This window comes from Piliocolobus tephrosceles, chromosome 16 (assembly GCF_002776525.5).
Source record: "Piliocolobus tephrosceles isolate RC106 chromosome 16, ASM277652v3, whole genome shotgun sequence".
In the NCBI taxonomy this organism is placed as follows: domain Eukaryota; kingdom Metazoa; phylum Chordata; class Mammalia; order Primates; family Cercopithecidae; genus Piliocolobus; species Piliocolobus tephrosceles.
In genome coordinates, this window is record NC_045449.1 from 6,717,005 (window position 1) to 6,743,302 (window position 26,298).

Consider the following 26,298-nt stretch of genomic DNA (forward strand, 5'->3'; position numbering starts at 1 on the left):
AGAAAACCAAACACTGCATGTTCTCACTCATAAGCGGGAGCTGAACAATGAGAACACATGGACACAGGGAGAAGAACATCACACACCGGAGCCTGTTGGGGGGTGGGGGGCTAGGGGAGGGAGAGCATTAGGAGAAATACCTAATGTAGGTGATGGGTTGATGGGTGCAGCAAACCACCATGGCATGTGTATACCTATGTAACAAACCTGCATGTTCTGCACATGTATCCCACAACTTAAAAGAAGAAGAAGAGGAGGAGGAGGAAGAGGAAGAGGAGGAAGAGGAAGAAGAAGAAGGAGGAGGAGGAAAAGAAGAAGAAGAGGAAGGGGGGGGAGGAGGAGGAGGAGGAGACTGACTGCCTGCTGGAGAGACTGGTCTGGCCAGTCCTTTGCTGTTCTAGACACCTGTGCTGAGCCACACATGTGAGTGAAGCCAACCAGACCCTCTAGCCCCAGGCAAGGTGGCCCAGCCAACACCACATGGAGCAGAACCAAGCTATTCCTGTCAATCCCTTCCCAAAGTTCAGCATTGTAAGCCAACAAATAAGTAGTGGTTGTTATTTTAAGACAATACATTTTGGGGAGATGCATTATACAGACAATTCCCAACCCACAAGGGTTCAACTTGGTATTTTTCAACTTTAGGAAGGTGCAAAAGCAATACACATTCAGCAGCAACTGTACCTCAAATACCCATACAACTATTCTGTTTTTCACTTTCAGCATCATATTCAACAAATTACATGAGATAGTCAACACTTTATTATAAAATGCGTTGTGCGTTAGATAATTTTCCCAACTGTAGGCTAATGTAAGTGTTCTGAGTACATTTAAGGTAGGCGAGGCTAAGCTACCTTAGCCTAGGTTAGGTGTATTACATGCATTTTTGACTTAACTATATTTTCGACTTACAATGCGTTTATCAGGACATAGCCCCATCATAAACACAGAAGCGTCTGTATAGCTAATAGGGAACAGAGCAGACAGACACACAGAGATGCCTGCAGGAAATGCTAAGTTTTACTATTCCAGTTCCTTCCGTAGGTAGGCTCAAAACAACTCCTACTCTTTCTGAGTCAAATTGAGCAAGTCTCTGTTGCTTACAGCGAAAAAAGAGCCAGAGAAAAAAATGTCTCTTCCTGGCTGCTCTGCCTATGGAGTAGCCATTCTTTTATTCCTTTACTTTCTTAATACACTTGCTTTCACTTGAAAATAATAAAATGTAGGGCCCGGCGCGGTGGCTCACGCCTGTAATCTCAGCACTTTGGGAAGCCAAAGCCGGCGGTTCACGAGGTCAAGAGCTGGAGACCATTCTGGCCAATATGGTGAAACCCCGTCTCTACTAAAAATACAAAAATTAGCTGGGCCTGGTAGCACGCGCCTGTAATCCCAGCTACTCAGGAGGCTGAGGCAAGAGAATTGCCTGAACCCTGGAGGCGCAGGTTGCAGTGAGCCGAGATCACGCCACTGCTCTCCAGCCTAGGCAACAGAGCAAGACTCCGTCACAAAAAAATAAATTAAATAACTAAATAAATAGTCCCTTCTTATCCTTTCTCTTTGCAGGTATTTTTGTTATCCAAAGATTCTGAATAAATATCTCTTATTACTACTTGTTTCATTGACTTCCCCTTTTATTGAGTAACACCACCTGATTTTTAAAATGGTTTGTTGTAAAATGCATCATACAAAAGAAGGATGGATAAAATTTTAAAAGTAATGGCAAATTAAAAGTAAGGGCAAAAGCCACAATTACTTTTGCACCAACCTAATATTATAATAATAAGGTAAACAATCATCCACCCAGTTTAAGATATAAAACAAAACCAGTCCTTTAGAAATCTCTGCTTATCCCTTCCCAACTGTGGTCTCTTCTCCACCCACAGTGACAACCACGATGATGATTTATGTTAATCATTCTCCTATTTCCTTTACAGTTTTCCACCAATATATACATCCCTAAACAGCATGACTCAGTTTTGAAAAACTGAGCAGCAAGCATCAATCTAGAAGAATAAGGAAAGGGTGATGTTACCACTGTTTGAGGAAGGCTCAGGAGAAGATAAACTGGACAGCCTCTCGGTCATTGTCTGGCTTCAGCTTGCCTAAGCATTTATAAGAGCCTTTTATGGGAAAATCATTGAGTCAGATGGTGAGTAACACTGGGAGTCACTGGGCTCAGCACAGGTGAGACATACGGTAGCACTGGAGAATGGGCCGGGTTTTAATATTTGGCTAGGACATAGTCAGAAGGAGATGGCTGTTCTGTATATTCTGCTCATCACAGCTTCCCGTCCACTTCCCAGAAGAGGTCAAGGCAGAACATTTCTAGACAACACCCACAGCAGATCAAGTATCAGAGCATTGGAGGAATGAGCAGGAACTTTATCAGCATGTGGTCAAAATAAGGTAAGTACAGAGGAAAAATCTGGGCCAGACGCTGGGTATTGAGTCCCTGATTTAAAAGTTAGCGTGATGGCAGTGGGGACGGTGGTGATGGATGCCCTCATTGTGTCTCTCCTTGGAGTCCTGGTGTCCCGCTTCTTCAGGCTGGACGTGTTTCCTTCTGCACCTAGTTCATAACTGTCATTCTGGACTCTCCCGTCACCCTTACCCTAGAGTCCCTTCACCACTCTCCTGTGTTAGATTCCTACCTGTTGTGCCCCATAGGTTCTTTCTTGGCTTGTCCTCTCATTCAAGAAGCACAGCCTCCAGTGGCCCCTTGAGAAAGAATGCATGTGAAGTAAATCTTGCATATCTGAAAATGTCCTTATTTTGCACTCATATTTGGTTGATAATTTAGCTGGGTGCAGAATTCTAGGCTGGGAATAGTTTTTCTTAAGAATTTTGAAAAGCACTGCTCTGGTGTCTCTTGCCTCTACCATTGTTTATTGAAGCCGGCAAAGCCAAAGCTGATTCCCGATCCTTTATATTTTATCTTCGTATGTACCCTCTCCCTTGCTCTCCAAGCTTTTACAATCTCTTGGACTCTGTGTTCTGAAATTCCATGATAATGTGTCTCGACAGGTCTTTTTTCATCCATTTCTCTGGGCACTTGAAGAATTCTTTCAATCTGGAAACTCATGTCCTTCATGAGTTTTGAGTAAACTTTTCTGTATGGTTTTCTTGATGACTGCCTCTCCTACATGTTCTTTTTCTCTCTTGAACACATATTATTCAGATATTGAACACGCCAGTCTTAATCTCTAATCTTCTTTATCTTTGCTTTCCTATTTTTCATCTCTGTGTCTTCTTGGGCGATTTCCTCAAGTTTATCTTCCAACTCTTCTGTTACATTTTTCAGGTCCACTCTTTGCCCTAATTTTTAAGGGCCCTTTTTTCTTCTCTTAAAATGTATCAGCCGGTGCCGTGGCTCAAGCCTGTAATCCCAGCACTTTGGGAGGCCGAGATGGGCGGATCACAAGGTCAGGAGATCGAGACCATCCTGGCTAACACGATGAAACCCCGTCTCTACTAAAAAATACAAAAAACTAGCCGGGCGAGGTGGTGGGCGCCTGTAGTCCCAGCTACTCGGGAGGCGGAGGTAGGAGAATGGCGAGAACTCGGGAGGCACAGCTTGCAGTGAGCTGAGATCCGGCCACTACACTCTAGCTTGGGCGACGGAGCGAGACTCCGTCTCAAAAAAAAAAAAAAGTATCAGGATCTTATTCTGCTCTTATAACACAGGTACAATCTATTCTGTACCTTTCCAAGTATATGAATAGTAGACTTTTAAAGTTTTTATATCCTTGTTTATTCTATGGGGTTGTTTTGTTTTTCTTTACTTATGTTTTGGGCTTTATAGTCAAGGTCTGAAGCAGCATCTGATTCTTCTTTGAAGAACTGCTGTCTCCCATATTCTCAATCCATGTGAGTGAATTGCATCATTTGCTAATTCTTTCAACTTAAATAAGAAACTTGTGATCCCCCTACACTTCAGCTCTGAAAAACTCTCCTACTCTGTTTCAGGGGAGGTAAATTCAGATTTTAGTTCTGGCCTCTTTCCCATTGTAATAGCTTTGAATAAAGACTTCCTTGCCTACTTGATTTTATCTGTGCAATTTTTGCGTTGACATCTATATGCAAAAAAAGAAAGAAAGAAAGAAACTTGCTTTAGTTTGGATGTTTGTCCCCTTCAAATCCCATGTTGAAATTTGATCCCTAATGTTGAAAGTGGGGCCCAATGGGAGGTATTTGGGTCATGGGGGTGGGTCCCTCATCAGTAAATTAGTGTCTTCCCTCAAGGGTAAGTTCTTCTATTCATTACCAGGAGAACTGATTGTTAAAAAGAGCCTGGCACCGCCTCCACACCTTGCTTCCTCTCTGGCCATGTGATCTCCGCACATGCTGGCTCCCCTTCACCTTCCACCATTAGTAGAAGCAGCCTGAGGCTCTCACCTGATGCAGATGCCAGTGCCATGCTTCTTGTAAAGCCTACAGAACCATGAGCCAAATTGGCCTCTTTTCTTTAGAAATTACCCAGCCTCAGGTGTGCCTTTATAGCAACGCTAAATGGACTAAGCCAATAATTAACCTGCCTGAGCTTCAGTTTCTTCATCCATACAATGAGGGTGGTTATGGAATCTGTTTCAGTAGGATTGCCAAGAGAATTTAGTGAAATAATACAGAGGACACAGATTATGTGTTCTTTTCTGGTTTAGGAAGGTTAAATTGCTTAGTTACACATCAAATCCTGGGACTTAGACTCATAATCTGACACATAGTCAATACTCAATCAATTTCAGCTCTCATTATTATGACAGTTCAAATGGGACTCACACCTCTTCTCAGTTAAAGAGAGGAGTACATGAGCCAGATCTGGCCAATGAGATTCAGCCCTAGGATTTTTGCTAGAATGATTTGAAAGGAAATTCTCTTTTCCTGTTAGATTATTAAGTTGCTAAAGCATAATCCCAGAGCTGCCAGTAGCTCTCTTTAGCAATGCTTTTAGAGAGTCTATCTGCAAGTAAAACCAAACCAAGAGATGGAAACAGATTACTGAGGATGAGGCTGGATGCAGTCTTACCTGAAGACATTTTGACCCTGGACTTTCCAGTATTATGAATCAATATCTTCCTTTTCTTTCTCTTAAGCCATTTTTAGTTGAGTTTTCATTACTTGCAACATAATCCCTTGTAATACAAAAAAAATACTGTTTTGAAACTATGTATTTCACTGACTATAACATTATCATATGTTCATGTTATTAAAACTATTCTTCAACGTTATTTTGTGTCTGGTATTTTGTTTTATGAAGTCCATATTAGTGGACAGATACATTGTTATTAATTTTCAGTATTATAAATAACACTGAAATGAATATCCTCATAGCTAAATTTTTGTGAATATCATGATTGCTTCCTGAAAATAAATTCCTAGAGGTGGAACTTCTGGGTTAAAAGTTGCATGAAATATTAAGAGTTCTGTTATATATAGTAAAACTGACCCCTTGAAAGGCGGTACCAATTTTTGGTTTCACACCGGAAACATATAAGAATGCCTATTTTCTCCATCCATTGCCTGGAGTTGATAGTATTTCTCTTAAAATCTCCGCCAACTTAGTAACCTATGCACAAAAATGGTACCTCACTTTACTTCATATTTATTTATTGAGTTATCTACCGTGCATAGATTTTTCATTCATTTGTGCTAGATTCAGTTTGTTACTATTTTATTTAGGAATCCTGCATCTATATTCTGAAATTGGTTCTCCTGGTACTCTAAGTGCTCAGGCTTTTTTCTAGTTTTATATAATAAATTTTAAACATAGAGGTTTGAAGATGGAAAACCTGGGTTCGAGTCTGAATTCCACAATACGATGCGGAACCTCAGGCGGTTTAATTTTCCTAACCCTGAAGAAGAGTAACGCAGTGGAAAGTGAGCCATTAAACTCCCGCAGAACCTGGAAAGGCTCAGCCCTGGGAGGTTCAGGGTGGAAGGGTGAGCCATGGAGCCAAAATCAAGGGGGTGCTTAACAGTGTGTCACAGAGGATCAACCACCAAATCCCCTCCTACCCCACACATGCAGGTGAAAAAACTGTTGTGTATACTGACTGTGGTCGTTGGTTACATGAATCTATACACGTGTTAAAATGTATAGAACTGTATACCAAAAAGCTAATTTTACTATATGATAATTTTTAAAACATTGTTAAGAGGCATTAAAAAAAAGAATACCAAAGGAAGGCTAGGGAGGTGTTAGATTTTAATAGAGACAAGAGACATGTCAATCAAATACAATATGTGACCCTGGATTTGAACCTGGATTCAAGGCACCTAATTTTATTTATTTATTTACTGATATAGAGTTGCTCTGTCACCCAGGATGGAGTGCAATGGCGCACACTCTGTACACTACAACCTCTGCGTCCCAGGTTCAAGCAATTCTCCTGCCTCAGCCTCCCGAGTATCTGGGACTACAGGTGCATGCCACCACATCCGGCTAATTTTTGTATTTTTAGTAGAGATGGGGTTTCACCATGCGGACCAGGCTGGATGCGAACTCCTGGCTCTCAAGTGATCTGCCCGCCTGGGCCTCCCAAAGGGCTGGGATCACAGGCGTGAGCCACCACACCTGGCCCAAAGTAACTAATTTTAAAAAGACATTTTTAAACACTAATGAAAATATAAATGCATACTATTAAATGATACCATGGCATTATATATTATGATATGATAAATGATATGGTAGTTATGTATGAAGGCTATGTATTTTTAAAGTCCTTATGAATTAAAGATACATACTAAAATATTCAAAGGTGAAATGACATGATGTCTGGGATTTGCTTTAAAATACTCCAGAATATATATATATATGTATAGTAAATACATGGAGTATAATAGAATAAGAGTGGGAATTTTTTCACTTTATTCACTGCTGTGTCTTCAATTTCTACAAGTTTGGGGGTATGTGGTAAATACTTAACAAATATTAGTTGAATGAATTAGTTGAATGAATTCATCTTATTGCCTGTCTCACAAACTGTGACTGTACATACCTTTACTCCTGACTTCTCCCATGTACAGTGCGGCAAATGCTCATTGATGAATCCATGTCTAAAATCCTGCTCAGATAGAAGGAAAAGTCTTCGCTGGTAAAGTTCAATAAGCAGAGTCATCACAAGTTTTCCATTTTCTTTTATAGTTTTCACTGTACACATGAGTCCATGATAATCTGGCCCCTGACCAACTTTGCAATTACACACTCCTACTGTCCCCTTCCATGAAACCTACATCCAAGTCCCACAAAAAACCTACTGTCCGTCACAAGCACCTTGATATATTAAATTTCTGTGCCTTTGTACCTGGAGTTCCCTCTGCTTAGGATGCTCTTTTCTCTTTATACATCTAGTAGTGAGTTCTGTTCATTCTTCAAAATTCAGTCCAGGAGTGAAATCAGTAACAGGGCAGAATAGGATGCTCCAGCTCTCATCTCCCAATAGAAACACCAGTTAAGGCAGGCAGTGACAGATAAGAATCATTATGTGAGAGGCCTGGAGTCTGGCTGAGGTTCCAGCACCCCACTGGAGCAAATCAACCCAAGAGTGGAAGCATCGAAAAGGGTAAGAAGTGCAGTTCCACTTTACCTGCATCAGCCCTCCCCCAAGGAGGCACAGCTTGTGCTGAGAGAAGCTCCTTTGGTCTTCAATCTGTCCACAGGGGAAGGTAAAAGCATAGTGAACACCTGGCTTCCCTAGACTTGAAGAACATTGCCCAGGAGGCTCACTTCTGTCTCCCCGCCCAGAATGCAGATGATCAGCATGACTGATCATCTAGGAACAGGGAGAAGGGAATGGAGTGCACAGCAACCAGCATGTGGTTTCAACAACCAACCACAGATTCTGCCAACTAGCTCACAGACTCCAGCAGGAGACTTGCCCACAAATCCCACCAGATGACTCACCTGAGGACCCTCCACCTAATGAGTCTACACAACCTGCATGCCCCACCCCACCATGTGTGAGGTCCAACACACCACTGTGCATGACCCACATTAACTGCTGCTGAGAGAACATGAACATTAACAACAGGCATGGATCTTAGCAGCTGGCTCAACTGTGCTGGACTTACAGGAAAACATCAAGCAAACTACTATACATATCGTAGAAATCCCAAAAGGACCAGAGAAAGAGAAATGGAAGGAAAGCTTATTTTAAAATATAATGACAGAAAACTTTCCAAATCTGTAAAGAAAAAAAAAAAAAAAAAACAAAACACCCAGATCCATTAAGCCCAAAGAACTCCATATACATGGAGAATAAAGACGTCTTCACCAAGATGCATTATAATCAAATAGTCAAAAATCAAAGACAAAGAGATAATTTTTTCCTTTTGTTTTATTTTATTTATTTTTTATCTCCTCAAATTCCTTTTACCAGAGAATTTTTAAAGCAGCAAAAGAAAAACAACTCAACACATACAAAGAAACCTCCGTAAGACTATCAGTGGGTTTCTCACCAAAAACCCTGCAGACCAAGATAGAGTGGAATGATATACTCAAAGTGTTGAAAGAAAAAAAACTGCCAACCAAAAACATACCCAGCAAAGCCATCCTTCAAAAAGGAAAGAAAGACAAAGACCTTCCCAGACAAACCAAAACTTAGGAAGTTCATCACCCCGAACTTACCTTACAAGAAATAATGAAAGGGAGATCTTCAAGTTCAAATGAAAGGAACATGTATCAGCAACATGAAAACATATACTCACTGATAAAGGTAAGTATAGTCAAACTCACAATTCTCTAATACCATGATGATGGTATATAGTTGGATACACAATATAAAAAGCCGTAAATTGTGATATAAATAATAAAAATGTGAGGGGAGAAGTAAAAGTGTATAGTCTTTGTATGTAATAAAAATTAAGTTGTTATCAGTTTAAAATAGACTATTATAACTACAAGATGTTTTATGTAAGCCTCATGGTAATCACACACAAAAAAATCCTATAGTAGATACACAAAAGATAAAAAAACAAAGAATTGGCTGGGCGCAGTGGCTCAAGCCTGTAATCCCAGCACTTTGGGAGGCCGAGACGGGCGGATCACGAGGTCAGGAGATCGAGACCATCCTGGCTAACACACCGAAACCCCGTCTCTACTAAAAAATACAAAAATCTAGCCAGGCGAGGTGGCGGGCGCCTGTAGTCCCAGCTACTCGGGAGGCTGAGGCAGGAGAATGGCGTAAATCCGGGAGGCGGAGCTTGCAGTGAGCTGAGATCCGGTCACTGCACTCTAGCCCGGGCGACAGAGCGAGACTCCGTCTCAAAAAAAAAAAAAAAAAAAAACAAAGAATCAAAGCATACCACCACAAACAATAATAATAAAGCCACAAAGGAAGACTACAAGAGAGGAAGAAAGGAACTACAATTAACAAAATAGCAATAGTAAGTCCTTACCTATCAATTATTACTTTAATGTATATAGACTAAATTCTCTCATCAAGAGGCATAGAGTGGATAAACGGAATTTTTTTTTTTTTTTTTTTTTTTTTTTTTTTTGTGATGGAGTCTCGCTCTCTCACCCAGGCTAGAGTGCAGTGGCCTGATCTTGGCTCACTGCAACCTCTGCCTCCCGGGTTCATGCCATTCTCCTGCCTCAGCCTCCTGAGTAGCTGGGATTACAGGCACCCACGACCATGCCCAGCTAATTTTTGTATTTTTAGCAGAGATGGGGTTTCACCATCTTGGCCAGGCTGGTCTTGAACTCCTGACCTCATGATCCACCTGCCTCGGCCTCCCAAAGTGCTGGGATTACAGGTGCGAGCCACTGCACCTGGCCGATAAATGGATTTTCAAAAATAAGACCCAACTACATGCTGTCTACAAGAGACTCACTTTTGATTTAAGGACACAAATAGCCTGAAAGTGAATGGATGAAAAACACATCCCATAAAAATGATACCCAAAAGAGAGCAAAGGTGGCTATACTTACATGAGACAAAATAGACTTCAAGTCAAAAACTGTCATAAGAGACAAAGAAGGTCATTCTATATACTAACAAAAGGGTCAATTCATCAGGAAGACATAAAACAGCAATACATAGTAGAAGAAATCAATACCCCCACTCAACAATGGATGGATCATCCAGACAGAAAATAAATAAGGAAACAGTGGAATTAAACACTAGATACCAAATAGATCTAATGAACATATATGTGATATTCTATCCAACAGAAACAACATACACATTCTTCTTAAGCCCACATAGAACATTCTCCAGTATAGATCACATGTTAAGTAACAAAATAAGTCTTAACAAATTTATGAAGATTGAAATCATATGAAATATCTTTTCCAATCCCAATGAAATGAAACTAGAAATAATAGGAGGAAAATTGGAAAACTCACAAATATGCAGAAATTAAGCAACACGCTCCTGGAAAACCAATGGGTCAAAGAAGAAATTTAAAGAAAAGACAAAAATATCTTGTGACAAACAAAACCAAAAAAAAAAAAAAAAAACCCAAAATGGGATGTATGGGATGCAACAAAAGCAGTTATTGTAGGGAAGTTCACAGCAACAAATGATTACGTTAAAGAAAGAAAAGATCTCACATAAACAACCTAAAGTTACACCCCAAAGAAATACAAAAATAAGAACAAAGCCCAAAGTGAGCAAAAGGAATAATAAAATTTAGACCAGAAATAAATGAAATAGAGACTAGAAAAACAATAAAAGGAAACCAATGAAACAAAGAGTTGGGTTTTTGAAAAACACAAAATTGACAAACCTTTAACTAAACTAAGAAAGAGATGAGATGTAAATAAAATTATAACTGAAGGATGAGTCATTCCAACTGATACCATGAAAATACAAAGGATCATAAGAGGTTACTGTGACCAATCATACACCAACAAATTGGGTAGCATGAAAAAATGGATAAATTCAGCTGGGCGTGGCGGCTCACGCCTGTAATCCCAGCACTTTGGGAGGCCAAGGTGGGCAGATCACGAGGTCAGGAGATCGAGACCATCCTGGCTAACACGGTGAAACCCCATCTCTACTAAAATTACAAAAACAAAAATTAGCCAGGCACGGTGGCAGGTGCCTGTAGTCCCAACTACTTGGGAGGCTGAGGCGGGAGAATGGTGTGAACCCAGGAGGCATAGCTTGCGGTGAGCCGAGATTGCACCACTGCACTCCAGCCTGGGTGACAGAGCAAGACTCCGTCTCAAAAAAAAAAAAAAAAAAAAAAAAGAGGATAAATTCTCAGAACTTACAACCTACAAAAACTAAGTCAGGAGAAATACAAAATCCGAGTACTAACAAAGACTAGATGGCTTCACTGGTGAATTCTACAAACCTTTAAAGAAGAATTAATGCCAATCCTTCTCAATTTTTTCCAAAAGTTAAAGAGGAGGGAACACTTCTAAACTCTTTCTACAAGACCAGCATTACCCTGATCCCAAAGCCAGATAAGAACACTACAAGAAAAGAAAAATACAAGACAATATCCCTGATAAACACAAATGCAAAAATCCTCAATAAAATACTAGCAAACAAAATTCAACAATACATTAAAAGAATAATACACCATGATCAAGTTAGATTTATTCCTGGAATGTGAAAATGGTTCAAAATACACAAATCAATAAATGTGATTCATTACATTAACAGAATGAAGGGTAAAAATGATCATCTCAATAGATGCAGAAAAGCATCTGACAAAACTTAACATCTTTTCATGATAAAATCTCTCAACAAATTAGGTCCTGAATAATGTAATGCAACATAATAAGGCCATACATGACAAGCTCACAGCTAGCATCATACTTAACAGTGAAAGTCAAAAGTTTGCCTCTAAGACCGGGAACAAGACAAGGATATCCATTCTCAACACTTCTATTCAACATAGTACTAGAAGCCCTAGCCAGAGCAATTAGGCAAGAAAAAGAACGAAATGGCATCCAAATAGAAAAGGAAGAAGTTAAATTGTCTCATTTGCTAACATGATTTTATATGTAGAAAACCCTAAAGATTCCACCAAAAAAACTGCTAAAACTAATAAATGAATTCAGTAAAGTTGCAGGATACAAAAATTAACCTACAAATATCAGTAGCATTTCTATACCCTAACAATGAACTATCCAAAAGAGAAATTAAGATAACAATCCCATCTGCAATAACATCAAGAAGAATAAAATACTTAGGAATAAACTTAAATAAGGAGGTGAAAGACCTGTACACTGAAAACTATACAACATTAATGAAATACATTGGAAAGTCACAAATAAATGGAAAGATATCTGCAGGACAGTTATTTGGGGGGGAGGGGGTCTTGCACTGACTTAGTTCTTCCCGGTTTCTTGATTGTAGTTCCCAAGAATAACTATAAAATGTGCTGGGAATTCGCCATCATGAGATAAGGAGTTGGCCAGAATAGCCCAGGCTCTATTCCAGTCTACCCTAGAAATAAGATGTCCTTCAATGATTTAGCCCAGTATGTCATATATCCCAGGGTATAAAAAAAAAAGCCAGCTGGGTGCGGTGGCTCACACCTGTAATCCCAGCACTTTGGGAGGCCGGGAGTTCGAGACCAGCCTGGGCAACAGGGCAAAACCCCATCTTTACTAAAAATACAAAAATTAACCAGGCCTGATGGCACACTCCTGTAGTCCCAGCTATACAGGAGGCTGAGGCAGGAGAATCTCTTGAACCCAGGAGGCCGAGGTTGCTGTGAGCCAAGATCGTGCCATTGCACTCCAGTCTGGGCAACACAGTGAGACCCTGTCTCAAAAAAAAATAAAATAAAATAAAAAGCCAGGGTAGGCTGCTTTTCTTGAGAAGGTCCCTCAGCTGCAATGCAGGTGGAGCACGCACATGTAACACTCCATCCACCACAAGCAGCTTTCCAGAGACTCGGGGAATGCTTGCAGTGAACACTGGGCTTCTGCTGTCCCTTGCTGCCTATCTGTAGGTAATAAATCCACTATATTTAATTTGTTGCGTATGAGTGTGTTCAGTCTTACTGGACTCAGGGAAGTTGGTAATCAGTGAACAGTAAACCTATTCCACAAAATTCCATATCCGTGAGTAGGAAAAATCAATATTGTCAAAATGTCTCTACTACCCAAAGCGATCTAAAGATTCGCTGCAACCCCTTTCAAAATTCCAATGGCATTTTGCACTGAAATAGAAGGTAAAAAAATCCTAAAATTTGTATTGACCTACAAAAGACCTCTAATATCTAAAGAAATGGTGAGCAAAAACAGAAGAGCTGAACACAAACATTAAAAAAAGAAATTAGACCTTATTTATACCATACACAAAAGTCAATTCAAAATGGATTAAAGACTTAAATGTAAGACCTGAAATCATAAAAATGTTAGAAGAAAACATACAGGAAAGCTCTACGACATTGGTTTTGACAATAATTTGCAGAGGGGTGTCCATCAAAATCCATATCCATTTTCGGACATGGTACCAAAAGCACAAGCAACAAAAGCAAAAATAAATAGGATTATATCAAACTAAAAAGTTTCTACACAGCAAAGAAAATAATCAACAAAATGAAAAGGCAACCACAGAATGGGAGAAAACGTTTGCATACCATGTATCTGATCAGGGGTTAATATTCCAAATGTATAAGGAACTCATACAACTCAACAGTAAAAAAAAAACCAACCTGATTTTAAAGCAGGCAAAATACCTGAACAAACGTTTTCCAGAGGAGACATACAAATGTCCAACAGGTATATAAAAGGGTGCCGAACATCAGTCATCATCAAGGAAACGCAAATCAAAATCACAATGAGACATAATCTCACACCTGTTAGCATAAGTATTATCAAAAATTCAAAAATAACAAGTGTCGCCTAGGCGCGGTGGCTCACGCCTGTAATCCTTGCACTTTGGGAGACCGAGACAGGCGGATCACGAGGTCAGGAGATCAAGACCATCCTGGCTAACCCGGTGAAACCCCGTCTCTACTAAAAATACAAAAAAAAGTTACCCGGGCCTGGTGGCGGGCGCCTGTAGTCCCAGCTACTCGGGAAGCTAAGGCAGGAGAATGGCGTGAACCCGGGAGGCGGAGCTTGCAGTGAGAGGAGATTGCACCACTGCACTCCAGCCTGGGCGACAGAGCAAGACTCCGTTTCAAAAAATAAAAAAATAAAATAAAATAAAATAAAATAAAATAAGATAAAATACAAGTGTCGGTGAGGATGTGGAGAAAAGGGAACTCCTATACATTGTTGGTGGAAATATATATTGGTACAACTCATGGAAAAGAGTGTGGTGGTTCCTCAAAAAATTAAAAATAGAACTACTATATGATTCAGCAACTCACTTCTGGGTATATATCTGAAGGAAACCAATCAGTATCTCTGGATGTGTGCACTCCATGATCACTGCAGCATTCTCTGCAATATTCAAGGTGTGAAAACAAATGTCCATTGATGGATAAATAGACAACAAAATTGTGGCATATATATATATACACACATATATATATGATGGGATATTATTCAGCATTTTTAAAAAGGAATGATTCCATTTGTGGTCATCGTATGGACCTAGAGGGCACTATTTTGAGTTAAATAAGACAAGCACAGAAAGACGAGTATACGATCTCACCTATATGTGAAATCCAAAATGGTCAAATTCAGGCCGGGCGCAGTGGCTCATGCCTGCCGTCCCAGCACTTTGGGAGGACGGGGCGGGCGGATTACCTGAGGTCAGGAGTTTGAGACCAGCCTGGCCAACATGGTGAAACCCCATCTCTACTAAAAACACGAAGATTGCTTGGGCATGGTGGTGGGTGCCTGTAGTCCCAGCTACTCGGGAAGCTGAGGCAGGAGAATCGCTTGAACCCAGGAGGCAGAGGTTGCAGTGAGCCGAGATTGTGCCATTGCACTCCAGCCTGGGCAACAGAGTGAGACTGTGTCTCAATAAAAAAACAAGGGATGCAGGGAGGGGAAAATGAGGAGGTGGTAATGACAGGGTACAAAACTTCAATTATGTAAGATAAATAAGTTCTGGAAATTTACTATGCGGCATACTTCCTGCACCTAACAATGCTATATTTTGTACTTAAAATTGCTAAAAGAGTAGATTTTATGTTAAGTGTTCTTGCCAAAAGAAAAAAATCGCCACACATCATCATCATCATCATCATTATCACAGACGGGGACAGGAGGAAACTTTGGGAGATGACGATGGGTTTGATGGTAGTGTTGGTTTCCCAGGCATATAATTATCTGCAAATTCATTGATACGTGATCATTAAATAGGAATAGCTTTTCATATCAATCATATCTCAATAAAAGTGGTTTTAAACTTTTTTTTAAGACTTCAATATTAACTTCTCGTTGAAAACTCCCCTGACCCTCCCAATCTCTGTGCTCCTAGGCTTTAGTCAGGATTCTTGTTTTGTTTCTTTTTTTTTTTTTTTTTTTTTTTGAGACGGAGTTTTGCTCTTGTTGCTCGCCCAGGCTGGAGCGCAATGGAGCGATCTCGGCTCACCACAACCTCCGCCTCCCAGTCCCAGGTTCAAGCGATTCTCCTGCCTCAGCCTCCCGAGCAGCTGGGATTACAGGCGTGCGCCACCACCCCCGGCTAATTTTGTATTTTTAGTAGAGATGGGGTTTCTTCATGTTGGTCAGGCTGGTCTCAAACTCCCGAACTCAGGCGATCCGCCCGCCTCAGCCTCCCAAAGTGCTGGGATTACAGGCGTGAACCTGTAATCCCAGGCCATGCCAGTCAGGATTCTTACACACTTTATTTTTGTTGTTACTGCAAGTCTTCTTTTCCCAGTAGACAATGGGTCATAAAAATAATACTTATTATGATACACTAAACCAGTGCTTACTAGTTACTATTCCAATCATTTCACTCGTATTGCCCTTTAATTTTCACAAATATCATTCAGTGTACGTACTTTTTTTCACAGTTTACAAATGAAGCAACTGAGGCACAAAGATGAAATAGCTTTCCCAAGGTGACACATCTAGTAATAATGGAGACAGAATTGCAAACACGGGTCGTCTGGATCTGTGGTCTGCGCTCTTAACCACTATTCTATGCAGAACAGCCTCTCCACACAAAGTGCTGGGTGCTTGGCTGCAACCTCTGCTGAACGTCATTTTAAGGTTTGCCAAATGTATTTGTCTAAAGAATGCATTTTGGCCGGGCACGGTGGCTCATGCCTGTAATCCCAGCACTTTGGGAGGCCAAGGCGGGCAGATCACCTGAGGTCAGGAGTTCAAGACCAGCCTGGCCAACATGGTGAAACCCCGTCTCTACAAAAATACAAAAATTAGCCAGGTATGATGGTGGGTGCCTGTAATCCCAGCTACTCAAGAGGCTGAGGTGGGAGAATTGCTTGAAACCGGGAGGTGGAGGTTGCAGTGAGCTGAGATCACACCATTACACCCTAGCCTGGGCAACGGAGCAAGACTCTATCTCAAAAAAAAAAAAAAAAAAAAAAGATATCAATTCTTCCTAGGTTGATCTAGGCATCAATAAAAATCAAAACCTCAGACAGCTATTTTATAGAAGGGGACAAGCAGAATCTCAAGTTTAAATAGAAAAGTAGACCTAATACCATAAAAACCCTAGAAGAAAATCTAGGTAGTACCATTCAGGACATAGGCATGGGCAAGGACTTCATGTCTAAAACACCAAAAGCAACGGCAGCAAAAGCCAAAATTGACAAATGGGATCTCATTAAACTAAAGAGCTTCTGCACAGCAAAAGAAACTACCATCAGAGTGAACAGGCAACCTACAGAATGGGAGAAAATTTTTGCAATCTACTCATCTGACAAAGGGCTAATTTCCAGAATCTACAAAGAACTCAAGCAAATATACAAGAAAAAAACAAACAACCCCATCCAAAAGTGGGGAAAGGATATGAACAGACATTTCTCAAAAGAAGACATTCATACAGCCAACAGACACATGAAAAAATGCTCATCATCACTGGCCATCAGAGAAATGCAAATCAAAACCACAATGAGATACCATCTCACACCAGTTAGAATGGCAATCATTAAAAAATCAGGAAACAATAGGTGTTGGAGAGGATGTGGAGAAATAGGAACACTTTTACACTGTTGGTGGGATTGTAAACTAGTTCAACCATTATGGAAAACAGTATGGCGATTCCTCAAGGATCTAGAACTAGATGTACCATATGACCCAGCCATCCCACTACTGGGTATATACCCAAAGGATTATAAATTATGCTACTACAAAGACACATGCACACGTATGTTTATTGCGGCACTATTCACAATAGCAAAGACTTGGAATCAACCCAAATGTCCATCAGTGACAGACTGGATTAAGAAAATGTGGCACATATACACCATGGAATACTATGCAGCCATAAAAAAGGATGAGTTTGCATCCTTTGTAGAGACATGGATGCAGCTGGAAACCATCATTCTTAGCAAATTATCACAAGAAGAGAAAACCAAACACCGCATGTTCTCACTCATAGGTGGGAACTGAACAATGAGCTCACTTGGACTCGGGAAGGGGAACATCACACACTGGGGCCTATCATGGGGAGGGGGGAGGGGGGAGGGATTGCATTGGGGAGTTATACCTGATATAAATGATGAATTGATGGGTGCTGACGAGTTGATGGGTGCAGCACACCAACATGGCACATGTATACATATGTAACTTGCACGTTATGCACATGTACCCTAGAACTTAAAGTATAATAAATAAATAAATAAATAATAAAATAAAATAAAATAAAAAAAAAAAGATCTAGAACATCCAAAACAATCTAGAAAAATAAGAACAAAGTTGGAAGACTTATACTATTTGACTTTCAAGACTTAGCTAACTATAAAGCTAGCTCAGTAATAGATATTAATATATGAAACAGTAGTATATATTATTAGCAAGAGTATTCGCATCAGGATAGACATACAGATCAATGGGACAGCATCCAGAAATAGACCAACATGTATATAATCAATTGATTTTCAACAAAGGTACAAAGATAATAGAGGATAATCTTCACAAAAGGTGCTGGAATAATGGAATATCCATATGCAAAACAATGGCGCTCAACATCTCACACCATGTAAAAATAATTCAACATAAATAACAAACCTCAGTATATGAATGGAAGCTATAAAACTTTATTTATTTATTTATTTATTTATTTATTTATTTATTTATTTATTTATTCTGAGACAGAGTCTCACCCTCTCGCCCAGGCTGGAGTGCAATGGTGCGATCTCAGCTCACTGCACTCTCCTCCTCCCGGGTTCAAATGATTCTCCTGCCTCAGCCTCCCGAGTAGCTGGGATTACAGGCACCCGCCACCATGCCCAGCTAATTTTTGTATTTTTAGCAGAGACGGGGTTTCACCATGTTGGCCAGGCTGGTCTCAAATTCCTGACCTCATGATCCACCCACCTCAGCCTCCCAAAGCTATAAAACTTTTAGACAAAAAACATAGGAGAGAAATGTTGTGACTTTGGCTCAAGCCAAGTTTTTCTTAAATAAGACACAAAAATACAAGCTACCAAAGAAAAAAAAGAACTGCATCAAAATTTAAAACTTGTTATCTTCAAAAGACACAGTTAAGACAATGGAAATTTCAAGTCCAACAAAGCTTTCTTTTTTAAAAGACAGCAAAAACTCAAGGTACTGAGTGAGAGAAAAAAAAAGTATAAAATATATATCTAATGAAAGATGGTATTCAGAATAAAGAACTTCTACAACTTCATAACAAGAAGACAGCCCAATAAAAAAAAAATGAGGACAAATTTGTTAACAGACACTTCACTGAATAAGCTATATGAACAGCAAATAGGTACATGAAAAGATGTCCAACTTCATCAGTCACCAGAGAAACGCAAATTAAAACTAGAATGACTAAAACTTAAAAGACTATTAAAACCAAACATTGGGGAGGTTTGTAGAGCAAGTGGAACATCGCTGGTAGGAAAGTAAAATGGTACAACAGCTGTGAAAAAGAGTCTGACAATTTCTCATAAAGTTACACACACCATTACCACATGACTCAGCAATTCCACTCCTAAGTGTTTACCCAAGAGAAGTGAAAACAGGCCACACAAAGATCCAACAACATAAAGAACGTAATTTAATGTTCATAACAGCATTAAATTACGTTCAAAGCGGCTGGGCATGGTGGCTCATGCCTGTAATTCCAGCACTTTGCGAGGCCAAGGTGGGCAGATCACGAGGTCAGGAGATGGAGACCATCGTGGCTAACACGGTGAAACCCTGTATCTACCAAAAATTCAAAAAATTAGCCAGGCGTGGTGGCAGGCGCCTGTAGTCCCAGCTACTGGGAGGCTGAGGCAGGAGAATGGCATGAACCTGGGAGGCGGAGCTGAGATCGAGCCACTGCACTCCAGCCTGGGCGACAGAGCGAGACTCCGTCTCAAAAAAAACAAAAAAAATTACGTTCAAAGCAGCACTGTTTCCTAAAGCCAAAAGCTGGAAACAATCCAAATGTTCGTCAACAGGTTGATGAAATGGATGATCAAATTGTGACATTTCTATACAATGAAAGATTGCTCAGCTATAAAAAGGAATGAACTTAAGATTAAATAGATTAAATAAGATTAAATAGAGGCACTTCTTCCCATACGTCTCACTAAGTATAGCTAAAACCATGGATATTACAGACAAAACAAACACTGAAAAGCTCTTACAGGTGGAAAGAAGACAGAGCAGGTGGAAGCCTTGGGACCTTGGGAATGGCATGGCAGTGAGTTCCCTGGGTTCTCTTTTCTTCCTCATATATCTGGAACTGGATGCTGGAGAAACCACTGGAAAGACCAATGGGCACAAACCAAAAAAAAAAAAAAAAAAAAAAAAATCCCCAAGAAAGCCTGGTCTCTCTGACCAAAAGACCAGAAAGGAGTAATTTGGCAAGACAGAAAACTTTTAGATAAAAATCACACCATCCTGGTCAGACATCATGGAAAGAACCACAACCCTGTTGCCATCCCATTAGCAAATGCTGAGTGGCAGCCTGGATTTCTACCCTCACCTGGCTGGGACAAGGCACACTTAAAATTCCCCTGCTAGGCTGGGCACAGTGACTTAAGCCTATAATCCCAGCACTTTGGGAGGCTGAGGCGGGTGGATCACTTGAGGTCAGGAGTTCAAGACCAGCCTGGCCAACGTGGTGAAACCCTGTCTCTACTAAAAGTACAAAAAAATTAGCCGAGCATGATGGCGCACGCTTGTAATCCCAGCTACACAGGAGGCTGAGGCAGCAGAATCGCTTCAATTTGGGAGGCGGAGGTTTCAGTGAGCTGAGATTACGCTATTGCACTCCAGCCTGGGTGACAGACTGAGACTTTGTCTCAAAAAATAAAAAGAAGTTTCAATGACCAATTGTAAACATACTTGAAACAAATAGAAAATGAAAACTATCAGCTGGGATATAAAAAATTTAAAAAGAACCAAATGGAAATTTTAGAACTGAAAAATAGAATAACCAAGGTAAAAAGCTCAGTGTATGGGCTTAATAGCAGAATGGGGGAAACAGAGGAAAACTCAGTGAAACGCAAGACAGAATAGAAATTGCCTAACCTGAACAACAGAAAGAAAATAGGAAAAAAAAAGAATCTCAGGGACCTGAGGGGCTACGATAGAGGATCCAGAAATCACATCACTTTAGTCACAAAAGGAAAGGAGACAGGGGGTGGAGCTGAGAAAATATTCAAAAAAATAATAAACGAAATTTCCCAGAATTTGGCAAAAGATCTAAACCTACCTTAGCAAACCCCAAACAGAGTAAACTCAAAGAAATCTATGCCAAAGACACATCATCATCAAATGTCTGAAAACTATCCCAAGACAAAGAAAAAAAAATTGAAAACAATGGGAGAGATAGACAACACTTTACCTTCAGGAAGAAACAATTTGAGTGACAGTAGATTTCTCATCAGCAATCACGGAGGCCAGAAGGAAGTAGAATACAATCGCACGTCACTTAACCATGGGGATACATTCTGAGATGTACATCACTCTGAGAAATGCATCACTAGCCAATTTCAGCATTGTGCATACATCATAGAGTGCACTTAAACCTACAGGTATAACCCACTACACACCTAGACTATATGGTATAGTCCATTGCTCAAAAAAACTGCACAGCATGTTACTATACTGAATATTGTAGGCAATTGCAACACAATTGTAAGTATTTGTGTATCTCAACACAGAAAAGGTAAAAATATGGTATTAAAGATTCAAAATGGCACACCTGTACAGGGCACTGACCATGAATGGAACTTGCAGAACTGGAAGTTGCTGTGGGTGGGTCAGTGAGTGAGTGGTGAGGGGAACGTGAAGGCCTGGGGCATTGCCAGACACTCCTGTACACTTTATAAACATTGTACATCTCCCCTACACTAAATTTATCTTTAAAAACTTCTTTCGGCCAGGCACGGTGGCTCATGCCTGTAATCCCAGCACTTTGGGAGCCCAAGGCAGGCAGATCATGAGGTCAGGAGTTCGAGATCAGCCTGACCCCGTCTCTACTAAAAATATAAAATTTAGCCAGGCATGGTGGTGCGCGCCTGTAGTCCCAGCTACTCAGAGGCTGAGGCAGGAGAATCATTTGAACCCGGGAGGTGGAGGTTGTGGTGAGCCGAGATGGTGCCACTGCTCTCCAGCCTGGGTGACAGAGTGAGACTCTGCCTAAAAAAAAAAACTTCTTTCTTCAATAATAAATTAACTTTAGCTTACTATAACTTTTTTACTTTATAAACTCTTTAATTCTTTTTAACTTTTTGACTCATTTGTAGTAATGCTTAGCTTAAAACACAAACATATTTTACACTTGCATGAATTTTTCCTTTATATCCTAATTCCATAAGCTTTTTTCTATTTAAATATTTTTTTACTTTTTTAATTTTCTTATTATTATTATTATTATTATTATTATTATTTTCGAGACGGAGTCTCACTCTATTGCCCAGGCTGGAGCGTAGTGGCACCATCTCTGCTCATGGCAACCTCTGTCTCCCAGGGTCAAGCGATTCTCCTGCCTCAGACTCCCGAGTAGCTGGGATTACAGGCGCCCTCCACCAAGCCCAGCTCATTTTTGTATTTTTAGTAGAGACAGGGTTTCACCATGTTGGCCAGGCTGGTCTCGAACTCCTGACCTCAGGTGATCCACCTGCCTCGGCCTCCCAAAGTGTTAGGATTACAGGCGTGAGCCACCGCGCCCCGCCTATATATTCAGGTTTCTTACAAAGGTAGATTACATGATGCTGAGGTTTGGAGTATAACTGAACCCGTCACCCAGGTAATGAGCATAGTACCAAATAGGTAGTTTTTTAACCCCTGCCCCATGCCCTCCCTCCCCACTCTTGTATTCCCCAGTGTCTATTGTTCCTGGTTTTATGTCCATGGGCACCCAATGTTTAGCTCCCACTTATAAGTGAGAATATGTAGTATTTGGCTTTCTGTTTATGCATGAGTTTACTTTGGATAATGTTCTCCACCCTGTATCCATGTTGCAGCAAAGGACATGACTTTGTTCTTTTGATGGCTGCATAGTATTCCATGGTATAGAGGTACCATGTTTTCCTTATCCAGTCCACCGTTGATGGGTACCTGGGTTGATTCCACGTCTTTGCTGTTATGAATGGTGCTGCAATGAATGTATGGATGCATGTTTTATTGCTGGAATGATTTATTATCCTTTGGGTATATAACCAGTAATAGAATGGCTGGGTGAAATGGTTGCTTAACTCTTAGTTTTTTGAGAAATCTCCAAACTGCTCTCCACTGAACTGATTCACATTCCCACCAACAGTGTACGAGCATTCCGTTTTCACTGCAGCCCCACCAACATCTGTTACTTTTTTTACTTTTTAACAAACACATTCTGACTGCTGTGAGATGGTATCTCATTGTGGTTTTGATTTGCATTCCCTAATGATTAGTGATTGTGAGCATTTTTTTCATATGTTCGTTGGCTGCTTTTATGTTGTCTTTTGAGAAGTGTCTGTTCATGACCTTTGCCCACTTTTTAATGGGGTTATTTGGTTTTTGCTTGTTGATTTGTTTAAGTTCCTTATAAATTCTGCCATTAGGCCTTTTTTGGATGCATAGTTTGCAAATATTTTCTCCCATTCTGTAGGTTTTCTGTTGAATCTGTTGATGGCTTCTCTTGCTGTGCAAAAGCTTTTTAATTAGGCCCCACTGGTCAATTTTTATTTTTCTTGCAATTATTTTTGAGGATGTAGCCATAAATTATTTGCCAAGGCCAATGTCAAGAAGATTATTTCATAGGTTTTCTTCTAGGGTTTTTAGAGTTTAAGGTCTTACATTTAAGTCTTTAATCCATCTTGAGTTAATTTTTGTTTATGGTGATAGGTAAGAGTCCAGTTTCAATATTCTGTATATGAACAGCCAGTTATCCCAGCACCATTTATTGAATAGGAAGTCCTTGCCCCATTGCTTGTTCTTTTTTTTTTTTTTTTTGCCGTGTCAAAGATCAGACAGTTGTATGTACAGCCTTATTTCTGAGTTCTCTATTCTGTTCCATTGGTCTATGTCTCTGTTTTTGTACCACTAACCACTACCATGTTGTTTTGGTTACTGTAGCCTTATAGTATAGTTTGAAGTAAGCTGGTGTGATGCCTCTGGCTTTGTTCTTTTTGCTTAGGATTGCTTTGGCTATTTGAGCTTTTTTGTTGTTGTTGTTCCATATGAATTTTAGAATTTTTTTTCTAATTCCATGCAGAATGACATTGGTAGTTTGATAGGAATAGCACTGAATCTGTACATTGCTTTGGGCACTATAGCCATTTTAATGATACTGATTCTTCCAAACCATGAGCATGTTTTTCCATTGATTTGTGTCATCTATAATTTATTTCAGGAGTGTTTTGCAGCCCTGCTGTAGAAATCTTTCCCTATCTTGGTTAGCTGTATTTCTATGTATTTCATTTTCTTTGTGGCTACTGGAAATGGGATTGTGTTCTTGACTTGACTTTCATCTAGATTCTAGATGTTATTGGTGTATAGAAATGCAACTGATTTTTGTACATTGATTTTGTATCCTGAGACCTTGCTAAAATCATTTATCAGATCTAGTAGCCTTTTGGCAGATTCTTTAGGGCTTTCTTAGTATAAAATAATATAGTCAGTGAAGAGACATAGTTTGACTTCTTCTTTTCCTATTTGGATGCCTTTTATTTCTTTCTCTTGCCTGACTGCTGTGGCCAGGACTTCTAATACATTATGTTGAATAGGAGTTGTGAGAGTGGGCATCCTTGCCTTGCTCCAATTCTCAAGAGAAGTTTCTTCCAGCTTTTGCCCATTCAGTATGATGTTGGTTGTGGGTTTGTGATTGATGGCTCATATTATTTTGAGGTATATTCCTTCAATGCCTAGTTTGCTGAGGGTTTTTTTCAGGCAGGAATGTTAGATTTTATCGAAAGCTTTTTCTGCATCTATTGAGATGACCATATGATTTTTGTTTTTAATTTTGTCTGTGTGGTGAATCACATTTATTGATTTGTGCATATTGAACCAACCTTGCATCCCAGGAATAAAGCCTACCTGATCATGGTGAATTAACTTTTAGATGCGCTGTTAGATTCAGTTTGCTGGTATTTTGTTGAGGATTTTTGTGTCTGTGCTCATCAGGAATACTGACCTAAAGTTTTCTTTTTTGCTGTCTCTGCCAGATTTGGGGATCAGGATGATGCTGGCTTTGTAGAATAAGTCAGAGAGGAGTCCCTTCTCTGTGATTTTAGGGAATATTTTCAGTAGAATTGGTACGAGCTCTTCTTTGTACATCTGATAGAATTTGGCTGTGACTCCATCTGGTCTGGGGCTTTTTTGGTTGGTAGGTTTTTTTTATTAATGATTCCATTTCAGAACTCATTATTGGTCTGTTCAGGGTTTTAATTTCTCCCTGGTTTGATCTCGGAAGGTTGTGTGTTTCCAAGAATTTATCCGTTTCTTCTAGATTTTCTAGTTTGTGTGTATAGAGGTGTTCATAACAGTCTCTGGAGATCTTTTGTATTTCTGTGGGGTCAGTTGTAATGTCATCTTTGTAATTTCTGTTGTGCTTATTTGAATCTTCTCTCTTTTTTTTTCTTTGTTAATCTAGCCAGCAGTTTATTAATCTTGTTTACCCTTTCAAAGAACCAACTTTTGGTTTCATTGATCTTTTGTATGGATTTTATGCACTTCCATTTCATTCAGTTTTGCTCTGATTTTGGTTATTCCTTTTCTTCTGCTGGCTTTGGCATTAGTTTGTTCTCGTTTTTCTAGTTCCTCTAGGTATAATGATAGAGTGTTCATTTCAGATCTTCCTAACTTCTTGACGTGTTTAGTGCTATAAACCTTCCTCTTAATACTGCTTTGGTTATTTCTTCCTTCCTTCCTTTCTTTCTTTCTCTTTCTCTCTCCTTCCTTCCTTCCTTTCTTCCTTTCTTTCTTTTTCTTTATTTCTTTCAAGACGGAGTTTCACGCTGCCGCCTACGATGGAGTGCAGTGGCACGATCTCAGCTCACTGCAACCTCTGTCTCTCAGGTTCAAGCAATTCTCCTACCTCAGCCTCCCAAGTACCTGGAATTACAGATGCGCACCACCATGCCTGGCTAATTTTTGTATTTTTAGTACCGATGGGGTATTGGCCAAGCTGGTCTCGAACTCTGGACCTCAAATGATCTACCCGCCTTGGCCTCCCAAAGTGCTAGGATTACAGGCATGAGCCACCGCCCCCGGCCTTAATGCTGCTTTTGCTGTATCCCAGAGATTTTGGTATGTTGTGTCTCTGCTTTCATTAATTCTGAACAATTTTGTGATTTCTGCCTTAATTTTGTTGTGTGCCTAAAAGTCATTCAGGAGCTAGTTGTTTAATTTGCATATAATTGTGTGGTTTTGATGGTCTTGTTAATTTTTTTCTTTTTAAACTTTTTTTTGTTAAAAACTGGCCAGGCACAGTGGCTCACTTCTGTAATCTCAGTTACGGAGGAGGCTAAGGCAGGAGGATCACTTTAGGCCAGGAGTTCAAAACCAGCCTGGGCAACATAGTGGGACCCCATCTCTACAAAAAAAACAACAAAAGATGTACATGGGACCTCTTAGTCCTATCTTTGCAATTTCCTGTGAATCTAGAATGATTTCAAAATAAAAAAAGGTTTTGAAGCTGGAGTTTGTCCATGTGATTTAAGACCAAAGTATAGTATAGTATAATTATAATGTTCACATTATAATTTCCTATTATAATAGTCTTTACTTATATCTATTAAAGTATTGCTTTGCCATGTGGTTTGTTAAGAATTTTTTTTTTTTTTTTTTGAGACTGAGTCTTACTCTGT

General features: G+C 39.9%; 1 long non-coding RNA gene across 1 annotated transcript; it reads right to left on the bottom strand.

Annotated features, from left to right (window-relative positions):
- Positions 1-3,714: 3,714 nt before the first annotated feature.
- On the bottom strand, positions 3,715-7,059 carry LOC111521295. The gene is made up of 3 exons (XR_002724912.2): positions 6,996-7,059; positions 5,024-5,129; positions 3,715-4,073 (listed from the first exon to the last, which is right to left on the bottom strand). It is a non-coding gene; the product is annotated as an uncharacterized LOC111521295 (long non-coding RNA).
- Positions 7,060-26,298: the final 19,239 nt, after the last annotated feature.